The sequence below is a fragment of the Alosa pseudoharengus genome, unplaced genomic scaffold (genome assembly GCF_046254945.1).
Source record: "Alosa pseudoharengus isolate Yale_2024_CS ecotype anadromous, Long Island Sound unplaced genomic scaffold, YU_APseudo_1.1 YU_APseudo_1.1_scf_17, whole genome shotgun sequence".
Classification (NCBI taxonomy): domain Eukaryota; kingdom Metazoa; phylum Chordata; class Actinopteri; order Clupeiformes; family Clupeidae; genus Alosa; species Alosa pseudoharengus.
This window is the reverse complement of record NW_027468640.1, coordinates 8,810,322-8,827,732: the sequence shown is the minus strand read 5'-3', so window position 1 is coordinate 8,827,732 and position 17,411 is coordinate 8,810,322. Positions and strand designations below refer to the sequence as shown.

The 17,411-nt window shown below is 42.6% G+C and overlaps 1 long non-coding RNA gene across 1 annotated transcript; it reads right to left on the bottom strand.

Annotated features, from left to right (window-relative positions):
* Positions 1-3,182: 3,182 nt before the first annotated feature.
* On the bottom strand, positions 3,183-16,039 carry LOC143127938 (uncharacterized). The gene is made up of 4 exons (XR_012987740.1): positions 15,607-16,039; positions 15,364-15,473; positions 4,762-4,848; positions 3,183-4,635 (listed from the first exon to the last, which is right to left on the bottom strand). It is a non-coding gene; the product is annotated as an uncharacterized LOC143127938 (long non-coding RNA).
* Between the last annotated feature and the right edge of the window lie 1,372 nt (positions 16,040-17,411).

Genomic DNA, 17,411 nt, shown 5'->3' with positions numbered 1-17,411 from the left:
TAGGGTTCAGTAGGGTGACAGCCGCAGGAAAGAAGCTTCCTCTGAACCAGCTGGTTCAAGTGCAGAGAGACCTATAACGCCTCCCGGAGGGGAGTGGGGTGAACAGTCTGTGGTTGGGGTGAGCTTTAGACTTCCTGACAATGAGCTCTTTGGTTTGCTTGGTGCTGAGAGCCAGGTTGTTGTTGTTGCACCATAGATGCCTCCTTGCCTGTGCCTGTTGAGGTGTCCACGATCATGGCAACCTTGACAGGGACAACAACGGGGGCAGACATGATTTCTGGCATAGGGACACCTATGCTGTCCTATGCTGCTGGCTTCTATAATCCACCACCATTTCCTTTGTTTTGCTGTATGACTGCTGTTGACTCTGCAGCCATGAGTGTAGATACAGCAGCAGGGAGCTCAAAACACAGCCTTGGGGGGCACCAGTGCTCCCCAGTGCACAGTACAATGTGCAAACTAACTGGCTGCCGTCCTGACCATTGTCTTCAACATCTCTCCACTGTCTCTCCACTGTTGTCCCTACCTGTTTTAAGACCACCACCACTCACCTGGCTACCCCTCCCCCTCTGACACTCAATCCACACTCATCATATGTGAACAGGATGTAAGCCGCCTCTTTCAGAGGCAAAATGTCCGTAAAGCAGCAGACCCTCCTGTCTCAGGGAGCTAGTCGCCAGTGCTATTGGCCTGGCTTGCCACGCATTTGGGACTGTCGAACGAGTAGCCTGTGTGAAACTCAACAGTCTCTTTATCCATGGTAACAGCGTGAGTGAACATTCTTTTCTTGTGAGTCTGGTTTCATTCTCATGTGGAACTTACATTGTGGATATTTTTCTCTCATGTACACCAATGTAATGGGCCCCAATGGTTTTTCTTAAGCTTGCCATTTACTATTATCATTTCATAGAGACTTATTGAATGGTTAGACTGTGCATTTTGAATGGGTATTGCCTTGAAACATATCCAGTGTAATTAATCTGTTGTAAATGTATACAATTTGTTCTTCCACTAGTGGGAGAAATGGCGCCATTTAATTTAGTGGGTAACCTGTGTGCTTAACAAGAATTGGGTTTTCAATTTGTGTATTTAAAGTTCAGCATAATGTGCAACTGTATACTGACTGAGGTGACGGTGCATTTTGATTTGACATTTAGTCATTTTCATCATTTGCCCAACATATATTTGCATATGTAACAGAGGCAGACTGAGCTAGCGTGCTAGTTGCCTGTGTAAATCCTCACAGCCCTAACCTTAAGAACGCTTCTAACTGCTGAGTTGGAAGCCTGGGCTTTTAGCTCAGTGGTTAGAGCGTTTGTCTCCCATGCCGGTGTGTGTGTCAAGGTGGCGGGTTTGAGGTCCATGAGTGGCAAACAAACCGACCTTGTGACGCACACATTTTACACGTAGTGTTCAGGGCTCCAGACTAGCTTTTTTACTAGGAGCACAGTGGCCCCCAACTGAACATTTTAGGGGCGCAACCAGAAAATTTTGGGGCATACACCGTAAATCAACATGCTAACCAAATATTCGAATTTCTACTAATTTCCACTGTACTACTAATAAATACTTTGATAATAAATACAGAAATTACAATGTGCTGTTTCAAATTCAGTGTCACATTTTATTGTGCACTTTTTTAACATATCACGGCATACTCTCTGCTTGAGGCTAAGATTGTGTTTAACTAGTGTATTGTGTTTAAACTGCGAAGTGCCTGCACTGTTGGCAAACTTCGTGTTCTCCTCAGTTCTGGGGTAGCGACTGCAACATTCGCAGTTCATCTCCTTATAGTACCTCAACCAGCTGAATTTTCACAGCCAGTCTTTCCGAAAATGGTGCACCCATGGGTTCGGGCCTTTTTCGCCACACAAACCTCTGACTCTGAATCATCATCCAACTATGACACTGTAGACCAGGGGTGGCCAAACTTTTTTGGCTCAAGGGCCAACAGATGGTTTTTTATAATTTAAATGATAATAATGACAAAGTAATTTTGTTGTAGAAAATTAATTTCTTAAGAAATACTGTTAATTTGATGCTGTTTAATTTATGTATAAATGGTGCACTGTCACTTTAAGACTATTTTGCAAGCTCCACTCAAATATAGCCTATGGCTAGTGCTGTGCCCATGGCTGCCCTATCACAGTTCATGAAGGGCCAGTAGTGGGAACTATTATTGCCTTCGCGATTTCTTTTTAAAGGTTTCTTAATAAAAGGAGATATTAATTATCAACAATCGCAAGCCAGCTGGAACCTGCCGCGATCTCTCTCCCTCTTGTGCGCGCTCTAACGCGTTCCCAATTAAATGAAGTAGCATAATGTAAATTAGATCTGCTGCAATGGAGATTACAAAGATCATCTCTATGTAACATGCCGTTTTGACATTGACATTGTAAACAATCTCTAAGAAGAGTGTAAAGAAGTTTGCAGTAAAGTTAACCACAATGTCATTACTCGTCTATCGATGGGGGAAAAAAATAGCGAGCAGTCTATGATAACCTAATGCGCGGCAGGTCGGATAAAAGTGTGTGGCAGGCCGAATCTATCAGAGGTAGCTCTACAGTCGCCAAAAATACCTAAACCTGCATAGTGTACCTTTTAAAATGAAAACTGAATTTTAAGTTGAATGTTGTGCCTCAGTATTCACAAAGCATGGTTCATCTCAAAGCATAGCATAAGATAAAATTCAGCTTCAAATTCTACTGTCTCTAAGCATAACCCTCTTTAAGAAAACTCATGTGAAAACTTTTGCCAACACGGTTAGCTGCGTGATTATCTCAGTTCTCAAACACAATGAAATGGTGTCCCACGTGTTCATTTGCCTTACTGGTTCAGTACTTATGCTTCACATTGGTCTAACATCTAACATTATTCTGCTGATGCTGGATAAATAGCTGCTGAGGCAAAATAAGCCACTTCAATGTAGTAACATTGTGTTTGAAAAAAAAAAAAAACATGGCTTTGCTTAATTTCATGTTTTGTGGTTTGGTTACTGTGACACCCCCCCCCCCCCCCCCCCCCCCTCTATATATATGCATACTGTATACGCTTACCTTACATTCAATTAGAAAAAATGGACTACTCTATTGAAATGACTATTTGAACACAATAAGATTGCGTTTCATTTAAAACTAGACTGTTTTATTTCATTGTAACATGATATGGTTTGATAAATTGGACAGCCCTGACATTTCATTTAACACTGGACTGTTTTATTTCATTGTAACGTAATATGGTTTGATAAATTGGACAGCCCTGACGTTTCATTTTTTACAGTGTATGATGTCATCATGCTATGTCTCAGAAAATATTCTACAGTATTTTAATAGTCCAAAAATACAAAACACTGAAGTATTTTGATACAAAATATGAAGGCATTTTCATCATCCAAATCAAATACAAATTACATAATAATAATAATTTGTATTTTGTATTCGTATTTTAAATCCCTTCCTCTCTTTCTTTCTCACTCTGATGCCCACTCACTCTTTCTCACCTTCACACCCTACCTGTATCTCTCTGTGCACAGCTGATAATGACGTAGGTGGTGCTATGACCAGGATATGCGCTAAAAGATGACATGCTGATATGTCTTATGTACGTCATCACCACTCTAATGTTGCATGCGCTAAAAGATGACATGCTGATATGTCTTATGTACGTCGTCATCACCACTCTAATGTTGCATGATAAAGCATGAAGACTTATTCAGTAGGTTCTTTATAAAATACCCAAGTGGTGACTGACAGTAAAACAGAACATGTTATTGATAGTAATTCCCAGATTATATTGATAGCACATAGTCTGTGTGAAAAGCAAATCATCATTAAGAGAAAAAAACACACCTTTGGATCAATCGGATGCCTCTCCAGCTTGTGAGAGTTGCATTCTGGGTAGCCTGCAGACCAGCATGCACAGCAGTGGGTCTGACATCACCCGCAAGCTCATGACGGATAGAGACATGGTCTCCCACACAGGAAAGGCAAGGCTCCAGTCACAGAAGGACATGGGCAGAGTTAGAATGGATGGACCGTAAAGGACAAGGAGAGTGACCAAGGAGACGGTCAGCACCATCCGGTCCGGCCTGTCTTTTGGCGTGGTGTGCTGAGGGGACATTTTGTGCATCATAACACACGTGGTAAGCGTGGCAACAGTGGGAACCACAAACAGAACAGCGTGGAGAGCAGGAAGAGGAAAGATGATGGTGAAGGCGACACCCGTTACCATGGCGAGAGGCATGGAGAGGAGATAAGGGGAGAGTTCTGAGAGAGTGTGAAGGACAGAATGCTCTCTAGCGCCACCAGCTGGTGAAGATGCAGACCAATAAATCTGACCACAGTAAATAAAGAATAAATCAGATGACAGGTCAGCCAGTCAACAGGTGAAACCATCGTTGTGATCATAAAGGGAATCAAGAACAGCTCCACGGCGTCGTTGCAGAGGAGGGTGATGATGAGGATCGAGTTTCGGCTTTGGAGGCGCCGGTGCTGATGCAGAATACAGCCAGCCCAGACCAGAGCAGGCAGACCCCCCCACAGAGCAGAGGAGAGGAATATGATGAGCCTGATCCTCCTATCGCCATTCCAGAGGGGAAGCTGATCATCCATGGGCACACTGGAGATGGTGGAGATTCTGTTGAAAAACATATTATTTCAATTGTCTATATATATATAACATACATTCCCACAGACCTATAGCCTGGGTCTGCCTGCCTAGTGTCTCTGTTCAATTGAAACTGAGATACTTATGTGACATTACCTGAGGGTACCTGACCAATCAGTGACGAGAGGGTATGAGGTTAGTTTCGAAATCGAAAGTGGCTGTGGTAAACAGTAGTAGCCACGCCTGCAAACATAACAAATTGCAGTTGTAGGAAAGTGAAAATGTATGTACAGCAAAGGTAGGTTTGAATGCATTGTACATTGTTCACAATGTGGTTTATCATCAGTTTGTAAAGGTTAGGCAAAGTAACGTTAGGAATCCCTGATCAATGCGAATGGTTAGGCTGGACAAATTATTTCAAAGTTAAAGGAAAATTCCGGTATTTAGCACTTTGAGTCCCTTTTCTGGTTTGTGTTGGATGAACTAGAGTGGTGGGCACCGAAATTTTGACGATTGGTCCTGTCTCCACTTTTCTGACTCGTTTTGAATCGCCTTTACTACTTCAGAGTGGCTGCTAAAAGGCATGCACAAACATGTCCTTAAAACAACCCTTAACGTTCGTTTTCAAAACTGTGCAACTCACCGAGTGGTTAGTGGTGTTTTAAGGCTGCCCCTGGGCAGTACCCCATTTGGTGGCAGCGGTGTGATTGTGGCATAGTGATTTTTGACAAGGTATACCACCCTAGAATTGGAAAATATGTGATATGGGGTAGCTTTTTATGTTTTATCAGCCAGTTTATGTCCAGTGTATGTCTATAGAGGAATATCAGATGAACGGGCTAAACATTTTAACTAATAGCCCCACAAAAACGTACATGGTTTGTTATGTACATTAATTCAATATTTTTTGTATTGCAACTTTTCTGAAATGTTATATAATATATAATGTTGTATAACACTGAATGAAGTCTCTCAAATATGTCACCAAACTGAAAAACCAAAAGAATGTCGAACCTGACTTCATCTAATGTTAGGATTTCTGTACTTCATATTTCATTAGATAATGGCTCATTTACATATTGTAGCGTCGGCGCATAAAGACTGTGTTAGCGTTCTCCAGCGAAAGGCATGCTGGGACACGAGGGCGAACAATCGGGGGGTTTATGTCGTTATTCTCCTAAGTTAGAAGTGTAAAGTTCTGGCCGGAAGAGGCGGTCGCGGAGAGGACGACGCTGGCTTGGGCGCTGACTCCGCCGCGACGCGTGGGCAGAGCCGAGGGAGTGCGCCGAGGAAGGGGTTCCTAGACGATGGACGGTTGGCGGAGCCGCTGAGGGCAGCGAACTCACGACGGTGGGGCAGCTTCGACGGAAAGGCCCTCTAGTGTGTGAATGTTTTGTGTGTGCTTTAACTTTTGGGTGCGTGTGAGGGGCACCGTGCAGTGCTAGGCGCTAGTTCTAGTTGGCCTGTTGGCCGGCGCCTTTTGAAAAAAAAAAAAAAAAAAAAAGTTCGTTGTGTGGAGTTCGATAGCATGACCATCTCGGGGGTCGTGCCTTCGCCGAGGCTGTGAAGGAGTGGAACGGGCCGGGAACAGAGCAGTACGGCTCTGCGAGATGGCAACACGAGGAGGGACGCCGAAGACGGTAGCTGCAGCGGGAGAGCTCAGCGCGGTCCGGTTGCTGTGGAGTCGGTGCCTGTCTGTCCTGGTCGGCGACTCGACGGAGCGGAGTGGCGTTGGCGCAGCCTCATCTGGCCCCCCTCGAACCCCGGTGCTTGGTACAGTGTCGACGGTTGTAAGGCCACCTAGGGCCCCGTCTGGAGAGGAGGAGTGCCGTGGTGACACGCCGCGGAAAGGGCAGCCTGAGGGCGGCTGCTGAGAGTTTTAGTTTTTAGTTTTTAGTTATTCCTCATGTGTGTTCCTTTTCGTGTGGGGGGCCGGACCTCCCCTGTTGGTGTAGTATGTGTGTTTCCTTGACCTGCCCTGTGTGTATTGTGATCTGTGTCTGAGTCCCTGCCCTCGTTCGTGAGCCAATAAAGCTGCCATTGAACAACGTTGGTGTCGTGTGCATTAAACGTTACAATATTGTTGCGTGCCGAAGTTCCTAAAAGTAGCGGTCTAAGTTCCTAAAAGTATGTCAGCACGGTTAATGTGTTATGGTTCTGATAGGCTCTGTCAGGCTGTGATTTGTAGGGGGGGATGGTTGGGATTTCCCCCCCTCTGGTTTTCCTATCCCTACCTCTGCTAAATTATTTTTATCCCCGGTGGGGACAACATTTATCCCCCTCTGCCCCTCATATTGATTAATGCTACTTCATATAAGTAAAGCGCTGCAACGTGAGAACAGTTCTGGTTCGTAAATTATTTTCATAAAACTTCAATTTTCATGCACTGTAATTATGACCGCCGCGCAGCGAAGCGACGGTCATATAGGTTTATTAAGATTTTTTTATTATTTATTTATTTATTTATTATGACCGCCGCGCAGCGAAGCGGCGGTCATATAGGTTTAGTCAGATTTTTTTTTTTTCTTTTTCGCATGCCCAAATTTCTGTCAATGATTCCCGGGACACTGAAAGACCGGGGTACACGAAACTTGGTGGGCATGTAACCCCACATGGATAGCATGGAACCATCGTTTTTCGTTTTGATCTGTAGCCCCCCCGCTGGACTGGACCCCCCGAAAGGAGGGTAGGGCAGACACAGTTTTCTGTGAATATCTCGAAAACCGTAGGGTTTAGGAGGACCATTTTTTTTTTGTATGTTGAACACAAAAAAGTAAAAATGAGGTGTTGTAATTGAAGGTATCTGTGACCTAACAAAGTCAAAACTGTACAAAATTGGAAGTGTAGGATCATTATGACACCCTCTGTATGCACGCCAAGTTTCGTGGAATTCCGTTCATGGGGGGCCACACAATAAATTAATTTATGTTACTATACACCAACTGGCCTGTAGGTGGCCGGAGACAGTTTTCTGTGAATATCTCGATAACCGTAGGGCCTAGGAGGTCCACCTTTTTTATGTATGTTGGTCTTAAGGGGGCATGTCAACCCATCCCATTACCACTTATTTTATGTATAGCGCCACCTAGTTAAAAATGAAAAAGCAAAAAATTAGGTGTTTTCATCACAATATCTCTGGCTGACAAGGTCAAAACTGCACGAAATTAAAAGTGTAGGATCATTATGACACCCTCCGAATGCATGCCAAGTTTTGTGTACTTTCGTTCATGGGGGGCCTTACAATAAAATAATTTATGTGTACATTTAGTGACGTACACCAACAAGGATTCCCGGGACACTGAAAGACCGGGGTACACAAAACTTGGTGGGCATGTACCCCCACATGGATAGCATGGAACCGTCATTTTTCATTTTGATCTGTAGCCCCCCCGCTGGACTGGACCCCCCGAAAGGAGGGTAGGGCAGACACAGTTCTCTGTAAATATCTTGAGAACTGTAGGGCCTAGGATGACCATTTTTTTCTGTATGTTTGCCTCCAGGGGTCATGTTAACCTATTTCATGTGCACACATGTGCACAGATACACACACACACACACATACATTCACAGTAATCATACGTATGACACATACTCACACAGTAGACATATGTACGCTTGCATGCACAGGCACATACGCAGGCACAAACACAAGCACGCACGCACACACACACACACACACACACACTCACACACACACACACACACATAACATAAACATAACACAAACAATCAAGAATTTCTCAGAATTATAAACAGGCAAGATGGAGGTGGGGTTGTATAAAATGAATTTTACATGTGAAATCTATGAACTAATCATGTTTTGGTACTTGTTGTCTAGCAGATACCAGTGAGAATTGAGTGTGGATAATGCAATTTAGTGAGGCAGTTAGAATCATATAGGCCTTTCAGCGTGATTTATTTTTGTGGAAAAAATGTGCTAGACTGGGCGGCGGTCATATTTTGTACCGCTCTGCGGTACATCTAGCTATAAGAAGAACAGCGATAATAGACCATTGCATTTACATGCCATGCAATAATCTGTACTGCAAAAACGAATGTTTGTGGGTATTTAAACTATCTAGCGGGTGTTTTAACAGCTGCAAGAAATAGAAGCTTCATGGTCTTTATGTTCTGGTTCGTAAATTATTTTCATAAAACTTCAAGTTGCCCTATAACTTTACTCTCCAAACTCTTCACTGCACTGTAGCCCATTAACTGACAGTATTATAGTAGGCTATTTATTTTCTGTAGGCTACAATAAACACATTTATTTTTTCAACTTTTGCAATATTACGCACTTGGCTACTGAACGCAAATCAGCAGGAGAGCACGTAGCACGCAACTGCACGCAATGCACTGTTAGCTAATTCACTAACTTAAGACTAAGACTTCAGTGCCATCATATACAACGTTTTTTTACACAACAATTACAGAAAGGATGGAGGCAGCAAAAGTAGAGGAGTCATTTCAGATGAGGCAAGAACAAGGTGAATTTGTATGGTGGCAAAATTAATATAGGCTATTATTAGCCATGACATTACTAGGCTATGAATCATTCATTCATTTTTTTTTTTGGGGGGGGGGAGGGGGGTTACAAACTTATTCAAAATCATCCCCCCCCCTGGTTTTTACACAAATCGCACCCTGGGCTCTGTTACCTGGGCCAGGGTTGGGGTACCACCACCTTCCGGGGTAATGTGTGTGTAGTTTTGAGGGGAAAAAGGAGTGGAGATTACGAGGAGGTGTGTGTGAGTTGGAGCTCCTATTCGTGAGTGCAAAAGTGTGTTCTTGTGGCGTGGCTGTGGCCGACAACAGTCAACATTAAACCCGGTTAATGGTGAACGGTCTCTTCATTGGCACAGAACGTTAAAATATGTATAATATTTCAGAAAACTTCCAATACAAAAAAAGTGTTGACATATTGTAAACTAGATGTACCGCAGAGCGGTACAAAATATGACCGCCGCCCAGTCCAGCACATTTTTTCCACAAAAATAAATCACGCTGAAAGGCATATATGATTCTAACTCTCTCACTAAATTACATTATGCACACTCAATTCTCACTGGTATCTGCTAAACAACAAGTACCAAAACATGATTAGTTCATAGATTTCACATGTAAAATTCATTTTATCCAACCCCACCCCCATCTTGCCTGTTCATAATTCTGAGAAATTCTTGAATTGTGTGCATGTGTGCGTGTGCATGTTTATGTTTATGTGTGTGAGTGTGTGTGTGTGTGTGTGTGTGTGTGTGTGTGCGTGCGTGCTTGTGTGTGTGCCTGCGTATGTGCCTGTGTGTTTGCATGTGCATGCATGCGTACATATGTCTACTGTGTGAGTATGTGTCATACGTGTAGCGCCCCAATGCCGCAGTAATGGGCATGTCTCATTAATAAGTTCTATAACTCACTCGTTGGGACGCCCTGAGTTCTTTTAACTTATAAGTAGTAATTGTATTTTTTAAGGTTTTGAGATATAAGCTTCTATGAACTTGTAATCACTCTTTTTTTAAGTATCTGAGATCTAATGAAAACATCAACACTTCAAAAAGTATTGTAAAAATATAAAGCTTTTACTTGGCTAAAATATAAATGAAATTACATGTAGGTATCAAATCTTAAAGCATTTACCACGCTTCAGTTCAAAGGAAAATATCCCCAATGGAATCTTTTTACCAAACTCAAATATTATTTAAATGATACACATCACCTTTAGGCACCTAGTGCTCTCACAGTTAGACCAATATATCCAGTATGAAACACAGCAAACGTTCAAATAGCATAAGCAACCCTTGAAATACACACACAATGCATTAACTGTCTCTCATGTGAAAAGATAAATGTACCCTATGCCGGCTTATCAAACTAAAATGTCACCCTTGTTGCAGGCCTGTAAGTTGCTTGCGTTCGTTGACACCAAAAACTATACGGCCGCTTCACTCTTACGAGCAAAATAAACATGGCATGCCAGTTACCTGCAGGTCCGGAAGAGAAGGAAAGTTTTGTCGTTGTCGTCGGTGAAGCACGCAGCCGTGTTGCTTCCAGTGGTGGAATGTAACGAAGTACAAATACTTCGTTACTGTACTTAAGTAAATATTCCACGTATTTGTACTTTACTTAAGTAGAATTTATAGTGCATACTTTTGACTTTTACTTCGTTACATTTTACAGCAATTATCTGTACTTTTACTCCGCTACATTTCTACAACACCATCGTTCCTTTTTACGATACATTTTATGATCAGATTTTTTTTCTCTCTGACAAACACGTTTGTTTTACCAGGGGGCGGGGTTGCTACCACAGATTCTGGAGCGCTACGTGCCCAGCTTCTAAATCTTTGAAACATAAGCTTATAGTCTAGACCAGGCAAAGCGTGAGCTTGTAGCCATCTGCATTCGGTAGGCTATATTCACCAGACCCATGGCTACACTGGTCATGCAACTGTGTTCTGTGCCTTTCTCTGTCTGTTATCTGCAGCGTTAGGGCCTCCTCTCCGATGAGATTGCTATCCGCGGATCAGCGAAGTTACAGGCTATGCCCATGCTTCTGTCACACGTCTGATCATTTGCGCCACAAATGAATGGTAGACTATTATAGAACCGCTGGCAGAAAAAAACGTAGCATTTTCCAGATTAGGAAATATTTCTTAATTGTGTGTGATCAAATAAAGAGCCATAGCCTACAATTGGGGGGGGGGGGGGGTAGAAATGTGAGCACTCATTCAATGTCTATGTGCGTCTGCGCAAGTGAAACTGAACCTAATCATAAAGACACCTTTCTCAGCAACTTTTCTGTTCAATCAGCAGAATTGGCATTACGATCCACCCGACGTTTCTCTGGTCTACCCCGTTAAACTTCAGGCTCTCGTGTTTTACTGAATGATATACTCAGCAGATCACCCTAGTAGATAACCAGAATTACAGTCTCTAGAATTGTAGGTCAGAATGTAAACTGGGCCACAGATGGTAAGCACAATTGCATTAGCTTAAAACTATCTAGTCGAATATAGCCTAACCTAAAACTAGCTTAGGCCTAATTAAAATGCCACAGCCAATACTATTTTTTCTTTTAGAATATAGATATTAAGAGAATAAATCATTATGCAAATACTTTTACTTTTAATACTTAAAGTACATTTAAAAGCAGGTACTTTTTACTTTTACTTAAGTAGGGTTGTCATTGTGGTACTTTTACTTTTACTAAAGTAAATAGTTCTCTGTGTATTTGTACTTTTACTTAAGTACTGAGATTCAGTACTTCCTCCACCACTGGTTGCTTCGCGCCAACTCGCTAACACAGGCAGTCAGGCGAATTCTTCTGTACACCTTGTCCAAGTGCACAGCGTTGTTTCAGCCCCTCGGTTTGCAAAGTTCCAGTGCACAGAGTTGTTCCACCAACTCAGTTTGCAAAGTCCCAGTGCACAATGTTAACTACTGATACGACTAAGAATACGTTGAGCTAAGATGGCGACCATGCATGAATTCGCCACTTGACTGAAACTAACGTGACTTCAAAGTCTATCAAACTGAGAAAATACACCGTCACTGATACTTTAGTTATCTGTCCGACAACTCTAGTCAGCTAAACTCCACTCCAATATCCTAGAGATAGAGCTATAACCGTGTAAACTTATGCTTTCTGCAGCGAGCTCAGAAAAGCCATCCGCTTGCTTTCATCTTCCTTCTTCTCTCCCCTTCTTTTCCGTGGCAACAGGTTCCGGTGCATAGGTCAACTTAAACTTCATAACCAATAGGCTTACAGAAAGTAAAATATTCAAATACAATAAATGAAAATCAAATACATTTCGACATAGTACATTCCAAAACATTTGTAGTTATTTATTAATATTTTTAATGTAAAGATAATTAAAGAAAATATAGCATAGGGCTACATACGTATGATTACTGTGAATGTATGTGTGTGCGTGTGTATCTGTTTATGCACATGTGTGCATATGGAATGGGTTAACATGACCCCTGGAGGCAAACATACACAAAAAATTGGTCATCCTAGGCCCTATGGTTCTCAAGATATTCACAGAACACTCTGTTGGTGTACGGTCACTAAATGTACACATAAATTATTTTATTGTAAGGCCCCCCATGAACGAAAGTTCACAAAACGTGGCATGCATTCGGAGGGTGTCATAATGATCCTACACTTTCAATTTCGTGCAGTTTTGACCATGTCAGCCAGAGATATTGTGATGAAAACACCTAATTTTTTGCCTTTTAATTTTTAACTAGGTGGCGCTATACATGAAATAAGTGGTAATGGGATGGGTTGACATGACCCCTTAAGACCAACATGCAAAAAAAAGGTGGTCCTCCTAAGCCCTTCGGTTCTCGAGATATTCACAGAAAACTGTCTCCGGCCACCTACAGGCCAGTTGGTGTATAGTAACATAAATCAATTTATTGTGTGGCCCCCCATGAACTGAATTCCATGAAACCTGGCATGCATTCGGAGGGTGTCATAATGATCCTACACTTTCAATTTCGTGCAGTTTTGACCATGTCAGCCAGAGATATTGTGATGAAAACACCTCATTTTTACTTTTTTGTGTTTAACTAGGTGGCGCTATACATGAAATGAGTGGTTATGGAATGGGTTGACATGGCCCCTTGTGATCAACATACAAAAAAAGGTGGTCCTCCTAAACCCTACGGTTCTCGAGATATTCACAGAAAACTGTGTCTGCCCTACCCTCCTTTCCTCCAGTCCAGTGAGGGGGCTACAGATCAAAACGATGGTTCCATGCTATCCATGTGGGGTTACATTCCCACCAAGTTTCGTGTACCCCGGTCTTTCAGTGTCCCGGGAATCCTTGACGGAAATTTGGCCATGCGAAAAAGAAAAAAAAATCATAATAATCAGCTGTGGTCAGCTGTGTAAGAGGCTAGATATATGTTCTGGGCGGATGGGTCATTAAACCTCAGGACAAAGTGCAGGCCATCATGGAAGATAGAAATAGTGTGAAGACGGCACAATGCCATCTTAATCTAGTTTAACCATGTGTGAACCCCATTACTAGCCTGGCGGGCCATCCTATATCATTGAAATGTATAGTCTGGCATCGAACCATTCACCTCGCTTAATCCAAGGGGCGGGCAGAGAATTGTCTTTCAAACTGCCTAGGCATGCAATAGGCCAGCGCTACGACCATATCCGTATCCGGTCGGCAAAACGGCAAATACATCCTTCTTCGAAAGGAATGACTTAAGTGCATTGTGTTGCTCAACTTTCAAAGAAAAGCACAAGTCCAACTTCTCCTAAGTTGACGCCAACGCAGATTCAAACAACCGCTCTTCGTTCGCCATAGCCACCTTCCTTGTTGTTCACCGTCGCAGGACTGTCGTTATCCTGTTAAGCCCGCCTTAAGACTCTCTAACAAAATAGAGCGCTGTGATTGAATAACATCCACGGTGTTAGCCAATAGAAATCCCTATGGTTTGATACTAGACGTACAGGCTGAGCAAATTAAGTTGCCGCCGCTAGGGTGCGTCTAGATTTCTAGGCTACCCCATTACCCTTTATGTAACACATTCACTCTGAATCCTCGAGATTCTGAGCTGGAAGTCTACAGTACTGTATATTACAGTACCCTCATGATTTTCCATTAGGACCCCATTCAGGTATATGTAGTAGCAAATTGTGCCTGCCGCATCACACTCACAAACTAACCCACAGGGGGCAGCAAGGAGGCTTAACACTATGCGTACTATAGCTTGCCCATCTCTTATGATGTTTAGGCCTGTATATGTTACACATCCACTCTGGCTCTCTTATAGGCTGAACTGTATGTGCATATTTTTTGTAACACATCATCCACGAGGACCTCAAATAGGTGTAACTAATGGTGAATGGAAAGGCAAATTTGTAAGGAAACTTATTGGGCCCTCTGCCAGTTCTATGCAGGCCTATCAGATTGTGTTTGTCCTAATGGTGCAGCATTCAGCGTCATTTCAGAAGTTCACACAGGGACAGGTATCAGCTATGAAGGTGTCAGTGTGTCTAATGTTGATGTGGTAGGCTCTGTGTTAAACTGCAGTTAATGCTTTTTAGATGTGGAGAAATAGTCTCAGTCATGAAATAAGACGTGCATATTGCAGCCTGTTCCGATGTTGATGTGTGTGGTCCTCCTCACGATTGAAGAGATATCACTACCGCTTCCTGTGGTGATTACATGAAAAACCTGAAGGCGACCAGACCTTCTTATAATCCTGGTAGAGTTTTAAGCAAATGTATAAAAGAAGTATAGAATAAATAAGGGTTTTTGGAGGTTCTATAATTGGTATCAAAGAGCAACACTGTAAAACAAACATTCATAGAAACATCCATAGACATTCACAGACAAAAGTTGGTATTAAATGTTTCTTTGAGTAGGTCTGTATTTAGATGTAGATTTAGGTTATTTTTCTTCCCTTTTCTTTACACCCGACAGCAGGTTATCTGTGTCTGATAATCAATCAAAACTCGAAGAATACGTTTTCACGACACATTTTTAGAACTGTATATGGCTCTGAAACATAAAATAGCATTGTAGCCTTTACAGTATTGCCATTGTAGTCTGTGTACAATAAAAAATATGGCTTTTCATCTGATGTCCTAGACATGACTGTAATTCTGTAAACTTGACAGAGGTTTTCCTGAGGCCTGACACCTTTTCATCTGATGTCTGACACTTGACTCTGACATCTGAGGATGTTCACACAGGGAAAGGTATCAGTTATGAAGGTGTCAGTGTGTCTAACCTTGCTGAGGTAGGCTGGTGTGGTAGGGAGAAATGTCACAACCACTTCCTGTATCAGCCCTCTCGCTGTTTACATGAAACACCTGCAAGCGACCAGACCTATTTATAGTCCTGGTAGAGTTTTAAGCAAAAGTATACAAGAAGAAGTATAAATATAATAGTCTTTAATTAAACAATACGATGATACAAGTACAATGTTTGACGTTATACCAACAAGTATAAGTAGCCTATAAATCAGTCTTACCTGAATCCTTTCACAGGATGTACTACTTCTGTCTTCCTTTCTCACTCTGACACTCACTCACTCTTTCTCACCCTCACACCCTGCCTGTATCTCTCTGTGCACAGCTGCTAATGGAAGTAAATGTTGCTATGACCAGGATATGCACTAAAAGATGACATGCTGATATGTCTTATGTACGTCATCACCACTGTAATGTTGCATGCGCTAAAAGATGACATGCTGATATGTGTTATGTACGTGATCACCACTCTAATGTTGCATGTTAAAGCATGAAGACTTTCAGAAGGTTCTTTGTGAAACCCCCTAGTGGTGACTGGCAGTAATACAGAACATGTTCCACAATACACAGAACTTATTGATAATATTGATAGACAGAACATATCAATAGTAATACAGATCATGTTTATTATTAGATAGCGTATACTGTGCTGAAGCATAATTTACATCAAGTCCAAAGTCCACTATTTCAGTTTTAATTTCAATCCGGACAAGTTCAGGCTAGCAGGCTAAGGTGCGTTTGGGTGTGTGTATGTGTGTGTGTGTGTGTGTGTGTGTGTGTGTGTGTGTGTGTGTGTGTGTGTGTGTGTGTGTGTCATTTACTGAATAACACAGCAGTAACAAATAACAAAACAACCCAACAGAAAACATCTTCACCATAGTCTGTGTGAAAAGCAAATCATTAAGAAAAATCTCCTTTTGGATCAGTCAGAGGCCTCACCAGCCTGTGAGAGTTGCATTCTGGGTAGCCTGCAGACCAGCATGCACAGCAGTGGGTCTGCCATCACCCGCAAGCTCATGACGGAGAGAGACATGGTCTCCCACACAGAAGCAAACAGATCATGACTGGGAGATATGTTAGGAAAGGCAAGGCTCCCGTTATAGGAGGACATGGGCAGAGTAAGAATGGATGGACCGTAAAGGGCAAGGAGAGTGACCAAGGAGACAGTCAACACCATCCGGTCAGGCCTGTCTTTTGGCATGGTGTGCTGAGGGGACATTTTGACTGACTGCATCATAACACACGTGGTAATCACGGCAACAGTGGGAACCACAAACAGAACGGCGTGGAGAGCAGGAAGAGGAAAGATGATGGTGAAGGCGACACCCGTTACCATGGCGAGAGGCAGGGTCGTGTAGCAGGGCACAGAGGAGAGAAGGCGACCGTGGCGAGGGTGTGTGAGGGACAGATAATTTCATGAAATTAATTTCGTCTTACCTGAAACACTGCCGGAAATGTTTGGTTTGATGCCGACGCATCCGGACTGAACAAAAATAACACCCCAATAAGACACACCCATCTCTCTCTCTCTCTTTCTCTCTCTCTCTTTCTCATTCTATCTCTCTATCTATTGTTCTATATATCCATCTCTATCCTCTTCACACTTTTTATCTTTACCCTTGTCTCTCTCATTCTGTCTCTCTCTCATACACATTCATTCTTTGTCTCTTTGGGGCCCGCTTGCATCCGTGTATTTATTTGTAATTGTGTGTGTGTGTACGTGTGTGTGAGTGTGTGTGAAGGACAGGGTGAGGGAGATGCAAAACTTGACTGTTGCAATCACGCCTTCCCCTCTTTGATCTTGCCAAACCTCTCACAAAGGCCTCTCATAGAGCTGACTTCTCACCGACTAGAGCAGGGGTCTCCAACCTTTTTGGGAATGAGGGCTACCTGAAGACCTGAAATCATATGGAGGGCTACTCATTTTAAACAAACATACCCTCACCCCTTTTTTGCAAGGGTAGTCCTCCTAAATAATAGGCCTATGTGATTTATTTAATTTGTGATACATTTAAATTATCAATAT